This window comes from Callorhinus ursinus, unplaced genomic scaffold (assembly GCF_003265705.2).
Source record: "Callorhinus ursinus isolate GAN/ISIS: 27379988/994484 unplaced genomic scaffold, GSC_fseal_2.0 scaffold12, whole genome shotgun sequence".
Classification (NCBI taxonomy): domain Eukaryota; kingdom Metazoa; phylum Chordata; class Mammalia; order Carnivora; family Otariidae; genus Callorhinus; species Callorhinus ursinus.
The window spans coordinates 24,483,164-24,496,778 of NW_027397074.1; positions in this window are offsets into that span (position 1 = coordinate 24,483,164).

A 13,615-nucleotide genomic window follows, 5' to 3' on the forward strand; every position below is an offset into this window, starting at 1 on the left:
TCTATGATACTCCCGCCCTCTACCACAGATAATTCTCAACCTTGGCTGCTCATTGACTACCTGGGGAGCTTTGTGGGTGAAGCTTGCATATTGGCATTTAAAAAGCAACCCAGGTGATCCAAATGTGCAGCTGGGGTTGGAAAACCACTGCTCTCAGCGTGGTCATCCTCCTCAGGTGATAACTTTTAACTAATGAACAGAGAGGGGAACCAGAGGATATGAGTAGAGGGCAGAGCATGAGTTTTCAGAGCACTTGCAGGTGCTGCTAAGATAGCACAGTGGTGGTGGGAATTAACTTGAGCAGACTATGAAATTCTCAGGAAAGAGACCGTCTGGAGGCGGGCAAATGAGAAAATACAAATGGTGTTCAGAGATGCATAAGGCATGGCCCTACTCTCAAAGGTCTCACCAAATACCATGAATCGTGAGAAGAGGAACAGGGATGCCCATGGTGGTAGCAGTTCGGGTAGAGGGGGAGGAGTAGTTAGAGCAGCCAATGCTTACTGAGTTTCTGCTTTAGGCCAAGGATAAATTCTGGTCTATTCTATTTGCAACCAAGTGAAGTACCATTATTACCATTTTACAGATGAAGACACTGCCCAAGGTCTAAGTGGCCAAAGATGGGTTTCAAAACCTGGCAATCCACCTCTAGAGCCTTTGTTCCACATCATTTTCTCCTCCCTTTCTTTCCTGCATGCCACATCTGTGGGGACACAAAGGAAGAAGTGATTCTATCCAGGAATGTCAAGAGGAGGCTCTCAAGGCTCTCAAGAGATGGGTTATAGAAACCAAGTAGAAGAGAGGAAGTTTAATCCAGAGTGGCTGTGAAGCACAGTTTGGTTGGGGGCAGATGAAACAAAGACCGCCTTATTCAGTTGTTCATTGCCAGGATCCACACTTGAGGTAGGAGAGTTGGAAGCAGGCTAGGATAGTGGTTGGGAATGTTCACAAATTTAATAAAGGCATATAGGATGAGGAAGAAACCAATCCCCGGCACCAAATTTTGGGTATCTCCCATCATCTTCTCTCCACTCTTCTTTGCCCTGCTCTTTGTGCAAGGAAGTCTGCCTGGCCAACCTGGAATCCCGACTACTGGTTTCTGAAGCGTTGAGCCCATTGTGGAGCGTGAGCAAGAAATCAAAGGGAGCCAGAAGAGTGGTATCAGGGTGTTCTTTTCCCCACCCCCCTTCTGAAGTTTGCCTAGGTCAAATGAAGGAAACTTCTCCTCTCCTGGTGGCCTTTTCTGCATGACTCCAGCCTTCTAGTTCCTTCCAATTTCTTCCAGTTTCTTAGGCCTTTGGTTGGTGGTGAGAGATCTACTATCTCTAGCCCAGAGTTCCTTGCCCACACCTTGAAAATAGTTTCCTTGTAAATAAGCCCTCCTCCAATCCATCTGCTTCCTGTTGAGATCCTGATGAACACAGAGTACTAAGTGTAAATTCACTTCCATTCTGCCTGTTCCCTTTGTCAGCAGTGGTGCTTAGAGATGTTCTTCCACAACCCACATGGAAATATATTTAATGACCACATGTTTTTGTGATGCTGACCTCCGGTTTCCATGTTTCCATGGTAAAAGGGCATAACTAAGTAATAGTATATATACATATATATGAATGAAAAGTCCTAATAATTTAGTTTGGGCTTTAACACAAATATAATTACTTTTCTCCTAGAATGCAGGAGGTCTTTTTAATAAATTGTATGTGTAAGTTTGACAGTGTTCAAATAATAACTCCCTTGCCTTTTTTTATTTTTGACATACAGAGAGAAAGAGAAGCAGTCCTAACAAAAATGATTTACTGCGCTGTCTGGAGCTAGCCAAATGGATTTAGACAAAGGTCTCTTTGGTAAGAGATATAAACACTTTAATTAAACAAGCTTGTAGGTAGGAAAATGAGACATCTCTGTAATTGCTCTGTATGTACAATGCAATGTCTGGCAGCATTTAACATTTCCTATTCTTTTCCTTTATTTTTTTAAAGATTTTATTTATTTATTTGAGAGAGAGAGAATGAGAGACAGAGAGCACCTGAGGGAAGAGGGTCAGAGAGAGAAGCAGACTCCCTGCAGAGCAGGGAGCCCGATGTGGGACCCTATCCCGGGACTCCAGGATCATGACCTGAGCCGAAGGCAGTCGCTTAACCAACTGAGCCACCCAGGCGCCCAACATTTCCTATTTTGTTATACCTGATTATAAGTTTCAATTTTAGGATGTAAATTAGAATGTGCCGTATATCACTACCTAATGGATCTGATATGTCGGACAAAGGTTGCTTTTCTAATCATTATTTTCCTGTGCTGCTTCTAAAGCTGTTGAATTTTCCCAGTTATGCAAAATTCCCTTTGCAATTAAATAATTTAGAGGGAAAAAAACCCTCAGTGAAGTCACATGGATAACCAAATCCACACAAGACCTGATGTCTATACAATGTGTTCTGTGACTATATAAATTGATAATAAAAATCCCATTTCTTTCATTGTTGTCTTGATTTAGTACATTGTTCTTAGCATCATGATGCAATTGTGTAATTCCAGGATTAATATCTCTGTCTCTCTCACTAAAATGTAACAACTGCAAGAATAAGGCTTTACCCAGTTGGCCTGCCATTGTATCCTTAGCACAGTAACTGACACAGTCGGTATCCGGTAAATATGTGGTAAGTGAATAATGAGAATCTGATGAGAAGGTGTTCACATGCAATAAATATTAAAGATCTTTAAATACTACCGCAATGTAAACTAATAATCTGTAATGAAACTACTGAGAGGAAACTGTTAATGATTTGCTGAGTGATGCTCATCCAGCCATGTCCCCCTACTTGTCCCCTCCCCCTCCCATTTCTTCCCCCTCATAGGAGGCAAGACAAGACACCTGGTGTTGGGTCTTGCTGGAGAAAAAGAATTGCCACAATTTGGTTGTTTAAATTGTAAATTCTAGGTGAATACAGTAACTTTCTTAGAAAGAAGTTGAAGGCTAAGATTCCGGTCACCAGTTCCAATGTGTGCAGGTCTTCCCCTACACATCTAAGGTATGCTCCAACACCAGTTGGGTGTCCTACAATTCAACTCAATTCTGACATCAGATCCCACAGGTTAAAGGCTCAGTCCCACAACACTGGCCTGCATCAGATGCCAACTGCACATCCAGCTTACCTGTACTTCTTACTTCTGGCCAACTGGACGAGAGGTCCCCACGACCCCCTTCTTAGGTTTGGTTAATTCGCTAGGGTGGCTCACAGAACTCAGGAAACCAGTTTATTTACCAGATTATGGCTTATTACAAATTAAATATTATTGCAAGTATGTTACAAGTTCAATAATATAAAGGATACAAACCAACAGTCAGATGAAGAGATGTAAAGGGTGAAGTCCTGAACAAAGCAGCTTGTGTTCCAGTAGAGTCTGGCACGTGGAAGTGTTCTGGTGCCCCTGGAAGCTCTCTGAACCCTGTTCTTTTGGGTTTCTATAGAGGCTTCATTACATAGGCATCATTGATTAAATCTTTGGCAATTGGCAATTCAGTCAATCTCCACCCCCTCCTCATTCCCCTGAGGTCAGAGGGCTGGGACTGAAAGTTTCACCCCTCCAATTAGAAGGTTATCCTGGCAACCAACCTGTATCCTTAGGGGAGGTCCCAAACCCACCTCATTAATGTAACAAAAGTAACTCTCATTACTCGGAAAATTCCAAGGGTTTTAGGAACTCTGTGCCAAGAAAAGTGGGTGAAGACCAAATATATATTTCTTTTTTTTTTAAGATTTTATTTATTTATTTGACAGAGAGGGAAAGAGAGAGTGAGAGAGGGAACACAAGCAGGGGGAATGGGAGAGGGAGAAGCAGGCTTCCCGCCGAGCAGAGAGACTGATGCAGGGCTTGATCCCAGGACCCTGGGATCATGACCTGAGCTGAAGGCAGCTGCTTAATGACTAAGCCACCCAGGCACTCCCCAAATATATATTTCTTATTATAAATCAATATCACAATGGCCCATGACTACCAATAGGTAGTAATAAAAATGAGGAAGAAAAGGTGCACTAGAGTTCCAAAATTCTTCACTGGCTTGTGCTCAGGGCAGTTGTTTTTTATTTTTTTTAAAGATTTTATTTATTTGAGAGAAAGTAAGCACAAGCAGGGGAAGGGGCAGAGGGAGAAGCAGACTCCCTGCTGAGCACGGTTGGAGGCCCACTCGAAGCTCCATCCCAGGACCATGAGATCATGACCTGAGATAAAGGCAGACACCTGACGGACTGAGCCACCCTAGGTTCCTTAGGGCAGTTGTTTTAAATTCAGGATATGATTTCTCTTGCATCGTATTATCAGGTCATTTTAGACCTATTCCCAGTAAACTTAAGTTGAGAATAGTGCACAAGAAAACTAAAAGAATAAATTAAGGTGATGTAATGAATTCTGATGCCTACATACCAGTTTTAAATGAATAGCATGAGATTTCAAATAGCAAGAGCCCCGTGATGGTATTTTTTTCCATTTGCGTCCCTTGCCCAATAAAAAAAAAACATCTTTAAAGTTTGTCTCCTTTAGCATTTCATTTTAAATGATTTCCAGAAGCATAAAATACTGAACATTCACTTGAAACTGAATATTTCCAATGAAATAGGGCATCATGGAAAACAAGGAAGCAATAAAACATTTTAGATGATTCATATCCTTAGGATTTACGCAAATATAGCACTTCTGATTACACACTGTAAGTGACAGGTGCAACATTTTTGCTATGAAAACAGCCCCAGAAAGTGGTTATTTATTAGGCTGGTTACAAAGGTTGTGCCAATTATTTGCAAGTGTATGTGGGTAAAATCGAGTTAAGCGTTGTTTTTCTAGTCCCAATAAACAAACTCCACTAGGCTGCTTTAGGCATATAGAACAGAGTGAAAATCAAATAAAAAAACAGTCTGGCTTTTGCTGCTCTGGGGAGAAACCAGAACTTCTGCTGGTTTATAAAATGTAATTCTGAATGTAAAGTAGAATAATAGGAAAGAGCATAGATAAGATTTTAGCTGAATGGAACCTCTGAGACGGTCAATTCAACTCTTATCTCACACATAAGAAAATGAGCTCGGAGAAGTCGGACCTCCTCCGAGGGTCGCAACTTCACTAATGTAACAACGAAGGGAAAAGAAACAGTGGGCCACTATAAGTCAAATGTGAACATAATACCTATTGAGGAAACTAAAGGTTTTGCTCTTAAATATTTAAGTCCTAGAAAATGGTTTATTTACTGCAAGTTATACTGATAACATTTAATTTTAATACAATGCAAAATTTACATGCTTTCTTTAGGCCGTTAAAATGCGCTTTTATTACCTGTGCCTGTTGGTGCTCTGGACAGAATAGCGCCCTAAAGATGTTTACATCCTGAAACCAGAATCTGTGAAGATGTTACCTTACATGGTAAAAAGAACTTTGCAAACGTTAAGGATCTTGAGATGAGGAGGTTATCCTGGAAATAATTACGTGTGTGGGCCCATTGTAATCACAAGAATCCTCATAAGAGGGAAGCAAGAGGGTGAACGTCAGAAGAGAAGATATGACAACAGTAACAGAGATGAGAGAGAGAGAGAGAGAGAGAGAGAGACAGAGCAGAGACAGAGAGATATATTTGAACACATTAAGTAAGCTTCAGGCCACAAGCCAAGGAATGAAGGTGGCCTCTAGAGGCCGGAAAAGGCCAGGGAATGCCATCTCCCCCAGGGCCTCCGGAGAGAATACAGCCCCACTGACCCACTTTGGACCTCCATGCCAAACTTGGGAACAGGGATCTTGAAGCTGAGAGCACTGGAGCTGATGTCCACCTCCTTGGACACACTTACCATCTCCCCACCTGAGGCCCTGTGCTCTCCAGAGCACTTTGAAAGAGCAGGATCCAAGGGCTTTACTGTGGGACCCATACAACCTCTATCCCAGCTCCCTTCACAGTCGCAGAGGAAGCTATAGACTGTTCTCTTCTTTCAATGGCCCTTTTTCCTTCCTCTTGCAAACTTTGGAGGCTGCATATGCAAATCCTTAGAGGACAGGTTGACCTTTTCCTCTCCCTTACATGTATATTTTGAAGAGAAGAAAATGTGAATATTAACCAGCCCAGGAGAGATTTAATTTTGAGTGGTTTTTAAAATCCATATTCAATCAATCCACTCAATACTGATATCTTTATCAACTGGGTCAGTCACTGAGGCAGGAACTGGGGGTACAAGGCTATCTCTCAAGACACCCTGTCTTTCACCTCTCAGCAGTCATGACTTCTCTCTAGCCTTCAATAGTCCAGCCTCCTGCACTTTCAAAATAACCTCTTTTCTGGCATTCTTTACGTAGGTCATATCTGCAATCTCTCCTTAATGATGGCCAAGGTATGTCTTTCAACAACGGCAATGTCTAATATGATAGCTCCTAGCCACAGGAACTATGTAAACATACACTTAATAAAAATTAAAAACTCCATTTTCTCAGCCTCACCAGTCACGTTTCAAGCTCTCAATAGCCACACGTGTTTGGTGGCTGCCACGCTGAACAATGCATATTTAGAACAACTTTCATCATCACAGAAAGTTTTATTGGACAGCCCTGTTCTTAGATGGAAATCTGTTCAAGTCTCTGCTTCTCAGTTTCCTGTTTCTATTTGCCAAAAGGAAAATACACTTTTGCAGGTGGGACAGCTCTTTGGTGTGCTGGCCCTTACCACTGTTTAGTGTCACCATCCATCAAACACCATCAAACACTCCATTTCTCGACCCCCATCCTCTTTACCTACCCTTGCCCTGCCACTCATTATCCAAGTCTCAGGTCCCATTGTGTTCTCTGTGAAGCCTTCACTACTCCTCCCTTTTTACTGAGAGTTATGTGAACTGTCTTGAAACAGCATTTTTTTACTCTGATTGTATGTTGGAACATTTGTCTTTTGGTGGCTTGTAAATTCCTTGATGACAGGAACATGTCCTACATACATACACTTACATACACTACATACATATATAATATATATACATATCTATTTGAATATATACATATATATATATATATATATACACAATGTATTTTTTAATTGAATGAATGGATTGACTATTCAAGTACCATAAAGTTTTGAGAAATATTCTAAATCTCTTTCCTTAGAATTCTTTTCAAATGGATTGCTCCATCTTTGGAATTGGTAAGGTGCAATTCTTCCAACAGGCTGCCCAGTCATGTATGGACTATGAGTTTGGATTCTGAAGAAAAGGTAGAATTATACATACAGCAAATTGTAATCCTTTTCAGAAAAGCTGCATTGATGTAGAGCCACTAGCTAGATCACTAGGTTTCCCACTATATATAAAGGTAAGTTTTGTGCCATGGATATAACTTTATGTAGCAGTCATGCAAAAGAACCTATCAGGAAAATTTTCCAAACAAAACACTTATTAGGACTCAATTCTCTGTTCTATTTTGTTTGATCAAATTGCTTCCCCATCCATGGAGAACCACCTAGTTCAATTTAGTAATGCAAATATCAGTGTAACTCACCAAGAAATCTTGGTAAAATCCCTAGTCTCTAAGGAATGATATTTTCATGCCTAATTTTTATAAGAAACAGGATGTGTTATACACTGGAGAGTGTGGAGAAGTTGATGTTGAGTTTCTTTACATCCATGGAAATTAACTTGAAATATTCAGAATTTAGAACTAAGTGTTGAATGATTGAACCTTGCTCAATATCATATTTCATGCTGGATTTGTTCTTTATTTTAATTTGAAATAAATGGAATTGTATAAAAATAAAACCTGCTTTTTATTGGAGGCCTCCCATGCGGGCTGGCCCTCTGCTAGATGCGTCATTTCTACTTCTCAATCTCCACAAGCTGTCTTTGACATAGGTACTATTATCTCCATTTTCACATGATAAAACAGAGTCTCAGAAAAGAAAAGTAACTCATGCAGGGCCACACTGCTGGAAAAATGCCAGAGTCAGGATTTGAAGACAAATCTGAAGCTAAAAGCCAAATTTCATCATCCACTCCACATTTCCTCACAAGACAGTAACCTATCTATTCTATGTTATACATTGGGGCTTAGATGAATTTAGAAAGTGATATACAAGATTTTTGAAGATAGGAAAAGAAAAATTTTTCTTAGCAGAAAAAACAACCAGATAATAGCAAAGAATGTAAGGCAGCTGTTAACACACATTAAATTACAGGTATCACCAGAGTTTGCCTCCTGTTGGCCTTTCCTTGTCATTGTATGATCTCAGGCAAAGAGTAGGGGAAGCCAAAGTAGAAGATAAAGATTTGAACCCTTTCCCCTCCTCTTGCTCCCATGTGACCTCCTTCAAAGTCTTGAAATTTACATGGAAGAACTTAAAAAATATAATTATGTTCCATTACAACATGCTATATACTACTGAAATATTAAAATTTCCATTTTATATGTATAGGAAAAAGTCTGGAAGGATGTAAACAAAAGTGATAATAGTAGTTAATGAGGAGTTCAATTTTATTGTCTTTAAACTCTATAATGTAAAGGCATTTTGATATAACGGAGTTTACTTTTTAAGTAAATCAAGGACACAAATGACAGAATTTGGTTGATCTGAAGTATGCCTCATTTTATTTTTTACTAGAAAAAGTGATGAATGATTCCTATCTCCCTGGACTTTAAAGAAGGTCAAATTTCCAGAGTCTCCAAGTAAAGATTTGAAGTATACCATTTTTTGAGAGGGAGGGCAAGGACCAAATCTAAGGAGAGAGAAAGTTAGCAAACATCTGCAAAAAAAGGGAAAATGACTGAGACCCTCCTTAGCAAAGGCACAGATAATAAACAGCTTGGAGCATTGTTTGAAGGATTCATGATGATACATATACTCTGTACACAGAGTACAGTGCATTATATAACAGTTGCTCCACAAATGGCAGCCTCCATTGAACACCACTGATGCTCCAAGCAGAGTATAGAATAGTGACATGCAAACATCACTAAACAAAAGACCAATCTAGGGGTGCCTGGGTGGCTCAGTCGGTTAAGCATCTGACTCTTGGTTTCAGCTCAGGTAATGATCTTAGGGTCGTGATATCCAGCCCCCCATTGAGCCTCACGCAGAGCCCACATTGAACTCCTCAATCAGCATGGAGTCTGCTTGGGATGCTCTCTCTCCCTTTCCCTCCCTCCTTCCCCTTCCCCTGACTGTGTTTCTCTCTCTCTTTCTCTAAAATAAATAAATAAAATCTTAAAAAAAAAAAAAGAAGTCCTATTTGAATCCAAGATCTTGGACATCTATCCAAGGCAAGCAGGCCAAATAATGGCCAGAGTCCATGAAAGTACACAAAATCTGGAGAGTCCAATAATGGGACTAGGGATCTCCCTACTGAGAAGTGAAGTTCACAAGAGAAAATCTGTGCCTTGAGGGACTTGCAGTGCCAGTCAGCATTGGGGAAACTAATGTGGTGGTCAGGAGCAAGGCTGACATGATGTTTGTCTGGTAAACAACTGAACAAGACTCATCAAATTGCCTCTTATTAAGACCTAAGAGCTAAGGGTAGGCTAGAACTCCAACAGGCATACAGTGTCTTGAGCTGCCAAAATTAGAGAAAATCTGGAGCTGGTAGCCAAGAAGACAGATGTATGCCTATGAAACACTTGTCCAGATCTGCAGCTATCCATGATAATTCTGCTCGTTAATGTTTCTAAAATTTAGACCGACCCTCCCATAATTCTGGTCTGACTCCTCCCAACACTGGTATCTTGTCCCATTTCTCAAGCACAAATGAGCAGAATAAAAGAACTATTTCTTTTTAATCATCATAAAATCAACTCACATTTGTTAAGTGCTTCTTGTATACAAACCACTTGCTATCCATTCATTCAACAAATATTTACTGATGGCCTCTAGGTGCTGTTCTGGAAGGGATGCTACTTAACAACAGTGACGGAATGCTGCTCTTACAGAGCACTGTCTTCTACTGAGGAGCAGATAACAGGGAATAGAATAAATATGTAAACAAGATGAATTTAGATTCTGATAAGTACCGTGAAGCGAATAAAGCTAGTAAATTACAATGTTCCACTTAAGATGCTGTAGTCAGGGAAGTCTCCTCTTAGATTTAAATTATGAGCTGAGATCTGAATTATGCAGTAACATGTCAAGTCTGAGGGACAGCTACTTATTGAATGTCTCTGCCCCCCCCATTCATATGTTGAAACTTAATCCTCAATGTGATGGTATTTGGATATGGAGCGTTTCAGAGGTGATTAAGTCATGGGGCAAGGCCCTCATGAATGGGATTCGTGCCCTCACAAAAGAGACCTCATGAGGATCCTCCATTATGTGAGGATGCAGCGAGAAACTAGCCCAGCCATCTATGAACCAGCAAGTGAGCTTTCACCAGATTGAATCTACCAGTACCTTGATCTTGGACTTCCCAGACGCCAAAACAGTGAGAATGAATATCTGTCATTATAAGACACCTGATCCATGGTAGTTTATTTTATGGCATTTTTGTTACAGCAGCTTGATGGACTAAGACAGGGACCAAAGTTTAAGGCAGAGGGAAACACTGGTGCGGAGGCCCTAAGAAGGGTATACCCTGCATGCTCCAGGAACGAGGGAGGGCTGATGAGGGCAAGAAAAGGCTAGATAAGGGGCAAGGGCCATGGCAAAGAGCTTGGCATGGGTTTTCAGAGCAGTGGGAGTCACTGGCACTTTCTAAACAAGGCAGTGACATGATTTCCATTTCCAAGCTATCATTCAGGCTGCTTTATGGCAACTAGCTTACAGGGGGGCAAGAGGAGAAACAAGGACACACGTGAAGCTGGGGCATGCATAGGTCAAGCCAGAGGTCATAGAGCCTAGATTAGGGCACTGGAGGAGGAGCTGGGATAAAATGCAGGCATTGCTGGCTAAGATGCAAGAGCCGTGCGGAGATATCAGATCGCTCTGGAGGTAGACTTGACAGACTTTGTCCCAAGTTGGCTAGGGAGTAGGAATGACAGAATGATCAAGGGTGACTTCCTCGCTTCTAGCTTGTTGAACAACTTAATGGATGGGGTGCTGTTTGCTAAGATGAAAAAAATGTGGGAGCCAGGCAACTTTGGAGGCAAAATTAATCTGCAAAACAATGCTATGAGATAGGCACTATTTCCTTCACATTATAGATGAGATAACAGAGCTTTAAGGAGATTGTTCAAAGGCATAGAGGTAGATAGGGAGCAGCACAGTGAGCCTAAGCCCAGGGACGTGAGCTCCAGAGCCTGCCCTCCTGACCACAGCTGCTCTGGCTCTCCATTGCCACGTGTGTTCTATTCACGGGGATGGAGACTTAGTCTTACACATTCTAGCAGTGAAAATTCTTCATACTTGTAAGAAGTCCTAAGCTTTCCAGAAAGGAAAAGATAACCTGGGAATTCTAACAAAAAGGCTGTGACTCCTTCTCTTGTGAATAATTTCCCAGCAGTTTTGGGCTACAACACCGGTGATATTAAGGTCAGTTGCTCCCACCTGTCTCTTCCTCTATGTAATAGAGATAACATTGGCCAAGTGTACTGAGCTTCCTGATTCTCCATCAAAGAATGCCAGAAAAATATAGTGAAAGGAGAATGAAAAATAGAAACATTGGCTTTGTTATTAAGTTCAAGTGCTGGTTCTCCTTTAGGACTGTCTTATTTCCATGGAGGCCAATGCTTTTTTTCCAATGTGATTCTTGCCCTGGAACTTTCTCCTTACAGGATATTAAACACAACACACCTGTCCCTCTTCGATACCAGGAGTAGGCAAGAGGCTTGATCAATCACACTCTTCCGGCACTGTGCTCAGGGAGAGTCCCGCGTTCAGGATTGTTGGTAGGCTGCTCTGAAGATTACCGACATTTCTGTTGGACAGGAAGAGACTGTTTATCTTGCCCAATGTCTCAGCATGCAGCTCCGAAGGGATTCTATGTGACCTCATGAGCTGCCACTAGCAGTTCCTTTCACCGGGGTGTGGGGGTGGCATCTGGCATAAGAACACTTTGAAGAACAAGAGAAAGTTAACAGCACAATTAATAAACTGCATTACCTTTCTAAAATAGGGTCTATTTTTACATTTATTCGTGAGTTGCGAAAAGTTTCTCATTTGAGAAGTTGCTGTTTTCACTGATGAAAGCCTAAAATCTGACTGCCTGCTTCTTCTGGGGATACATTTCCTATATTCTCCTTGATGACTTAACTTGCCTTTGAGTTAAGAGTATTAAGCAGGGCCACAATGAAGAGCAACAATTACGTGTTCTTAGTACGAAGGAGACTCTAGAGAATAGAGGAAGTTGGTAGTTGTTAGCCCATTAAAGAGTCTCACTTTTAGCAAATTCTGATGCTGAACTTCAGCTCTTTATCCAGTTTGTAAAGGTTTGCACTGAATACTGAGAGTTTGGCAGTGATCACCTATAAAGGAGCTTTGTACCTGATTTGTATCCTAACAATTTCAAATTTACTTTTGATGCTATTCGGACTGGTGAATCCCCATCTTTTTGCAAAGAAATTAAGTCCAAATATCTGGGGCAATTTTCTGGCTCTGGACAGATTGCTTTGTCATCCTGTCCTGGAGTTGCTTGGGGAACAAAGATACTGAAATAGAACTTAAGTTTAAGTTAGGTGTTGTAGATTTGGTCATTTTTCCCGAAAACAGGGTCCTTAATTTCCTTTTTATTTATTTGTAAGTTTTAGAGAATCTATGGTGAAAGATAATTACATTTCTTAATTTCTTTTATTTTAAATTTATATCGAAGACTTCAAAGAGATTGATGTCCCTGAAATGGGTCTTCCCAGCTGTGCAGTCTGTGGGGCTCTTGTCCTGCCAGTGTGTTCTGCGTAGGATGAGGCGGAACAGAGGGAGAAGCCATATGGAGCTAATGTTACAGCAGCTTGTTGCAACCAGGCGAGCAGCAGACACAAGGGGCTGTGTTGCTGTGGTTTCTCTCAAAAGGCAGCAAGTGCACAGTAACAGCTTGGTGTGGAGGATTAGAAACACAAGTGATTCAGATGAGATGTGTAGGGAGGGTGAGGAGGAGAAGCCATGCCGAAGACTTGAGACAGACTCCATGACTGTGACAAGAGTGGGGCCATGGAAGTGGAAAGGTAAATATCTCATGAAGGGACCATCTGTCCCAGAAATCCTTCCAATGTGGTTGAGAGGGTTATATTTTGAAAGCAAGATATTTTCTCTTGGTCCTTTCTCTGGCAGGTCTTGGCATATATCCCTACAGATATAGTGACAGAAATGTCATCAAAGAGGTTAAGCCCCAGGCATCTCCGCAGGTTTGATTGCAAAGGTGGAAAGGGGCACCATGGCAGGAGTGGCATCTGGCCAAAAGGAAGAACGACATGGGTCCTGCTTGCAACATGGATGAGTTCGTCCTGTGTGGGCTTAGTGGGGAAGACGGTAACTGTGGTTGGGTTAAGCACAGAATTTCCAATGTAAGAAAGCTGAACATGCAATCTGTCATTTGAAAAATGGTTAATTTGGGGTAATGGCACTAAGAAGTCTACTGTCTGGAAGGTGATATGTGGCCTTGGCCCCTAGGATGGGGATGGGGGGAAATTTCCATGACAAATGGTGCCCAGTAGGGGTGCCTTATGTAAATGTCTTCAAGGCTGTCTTTCC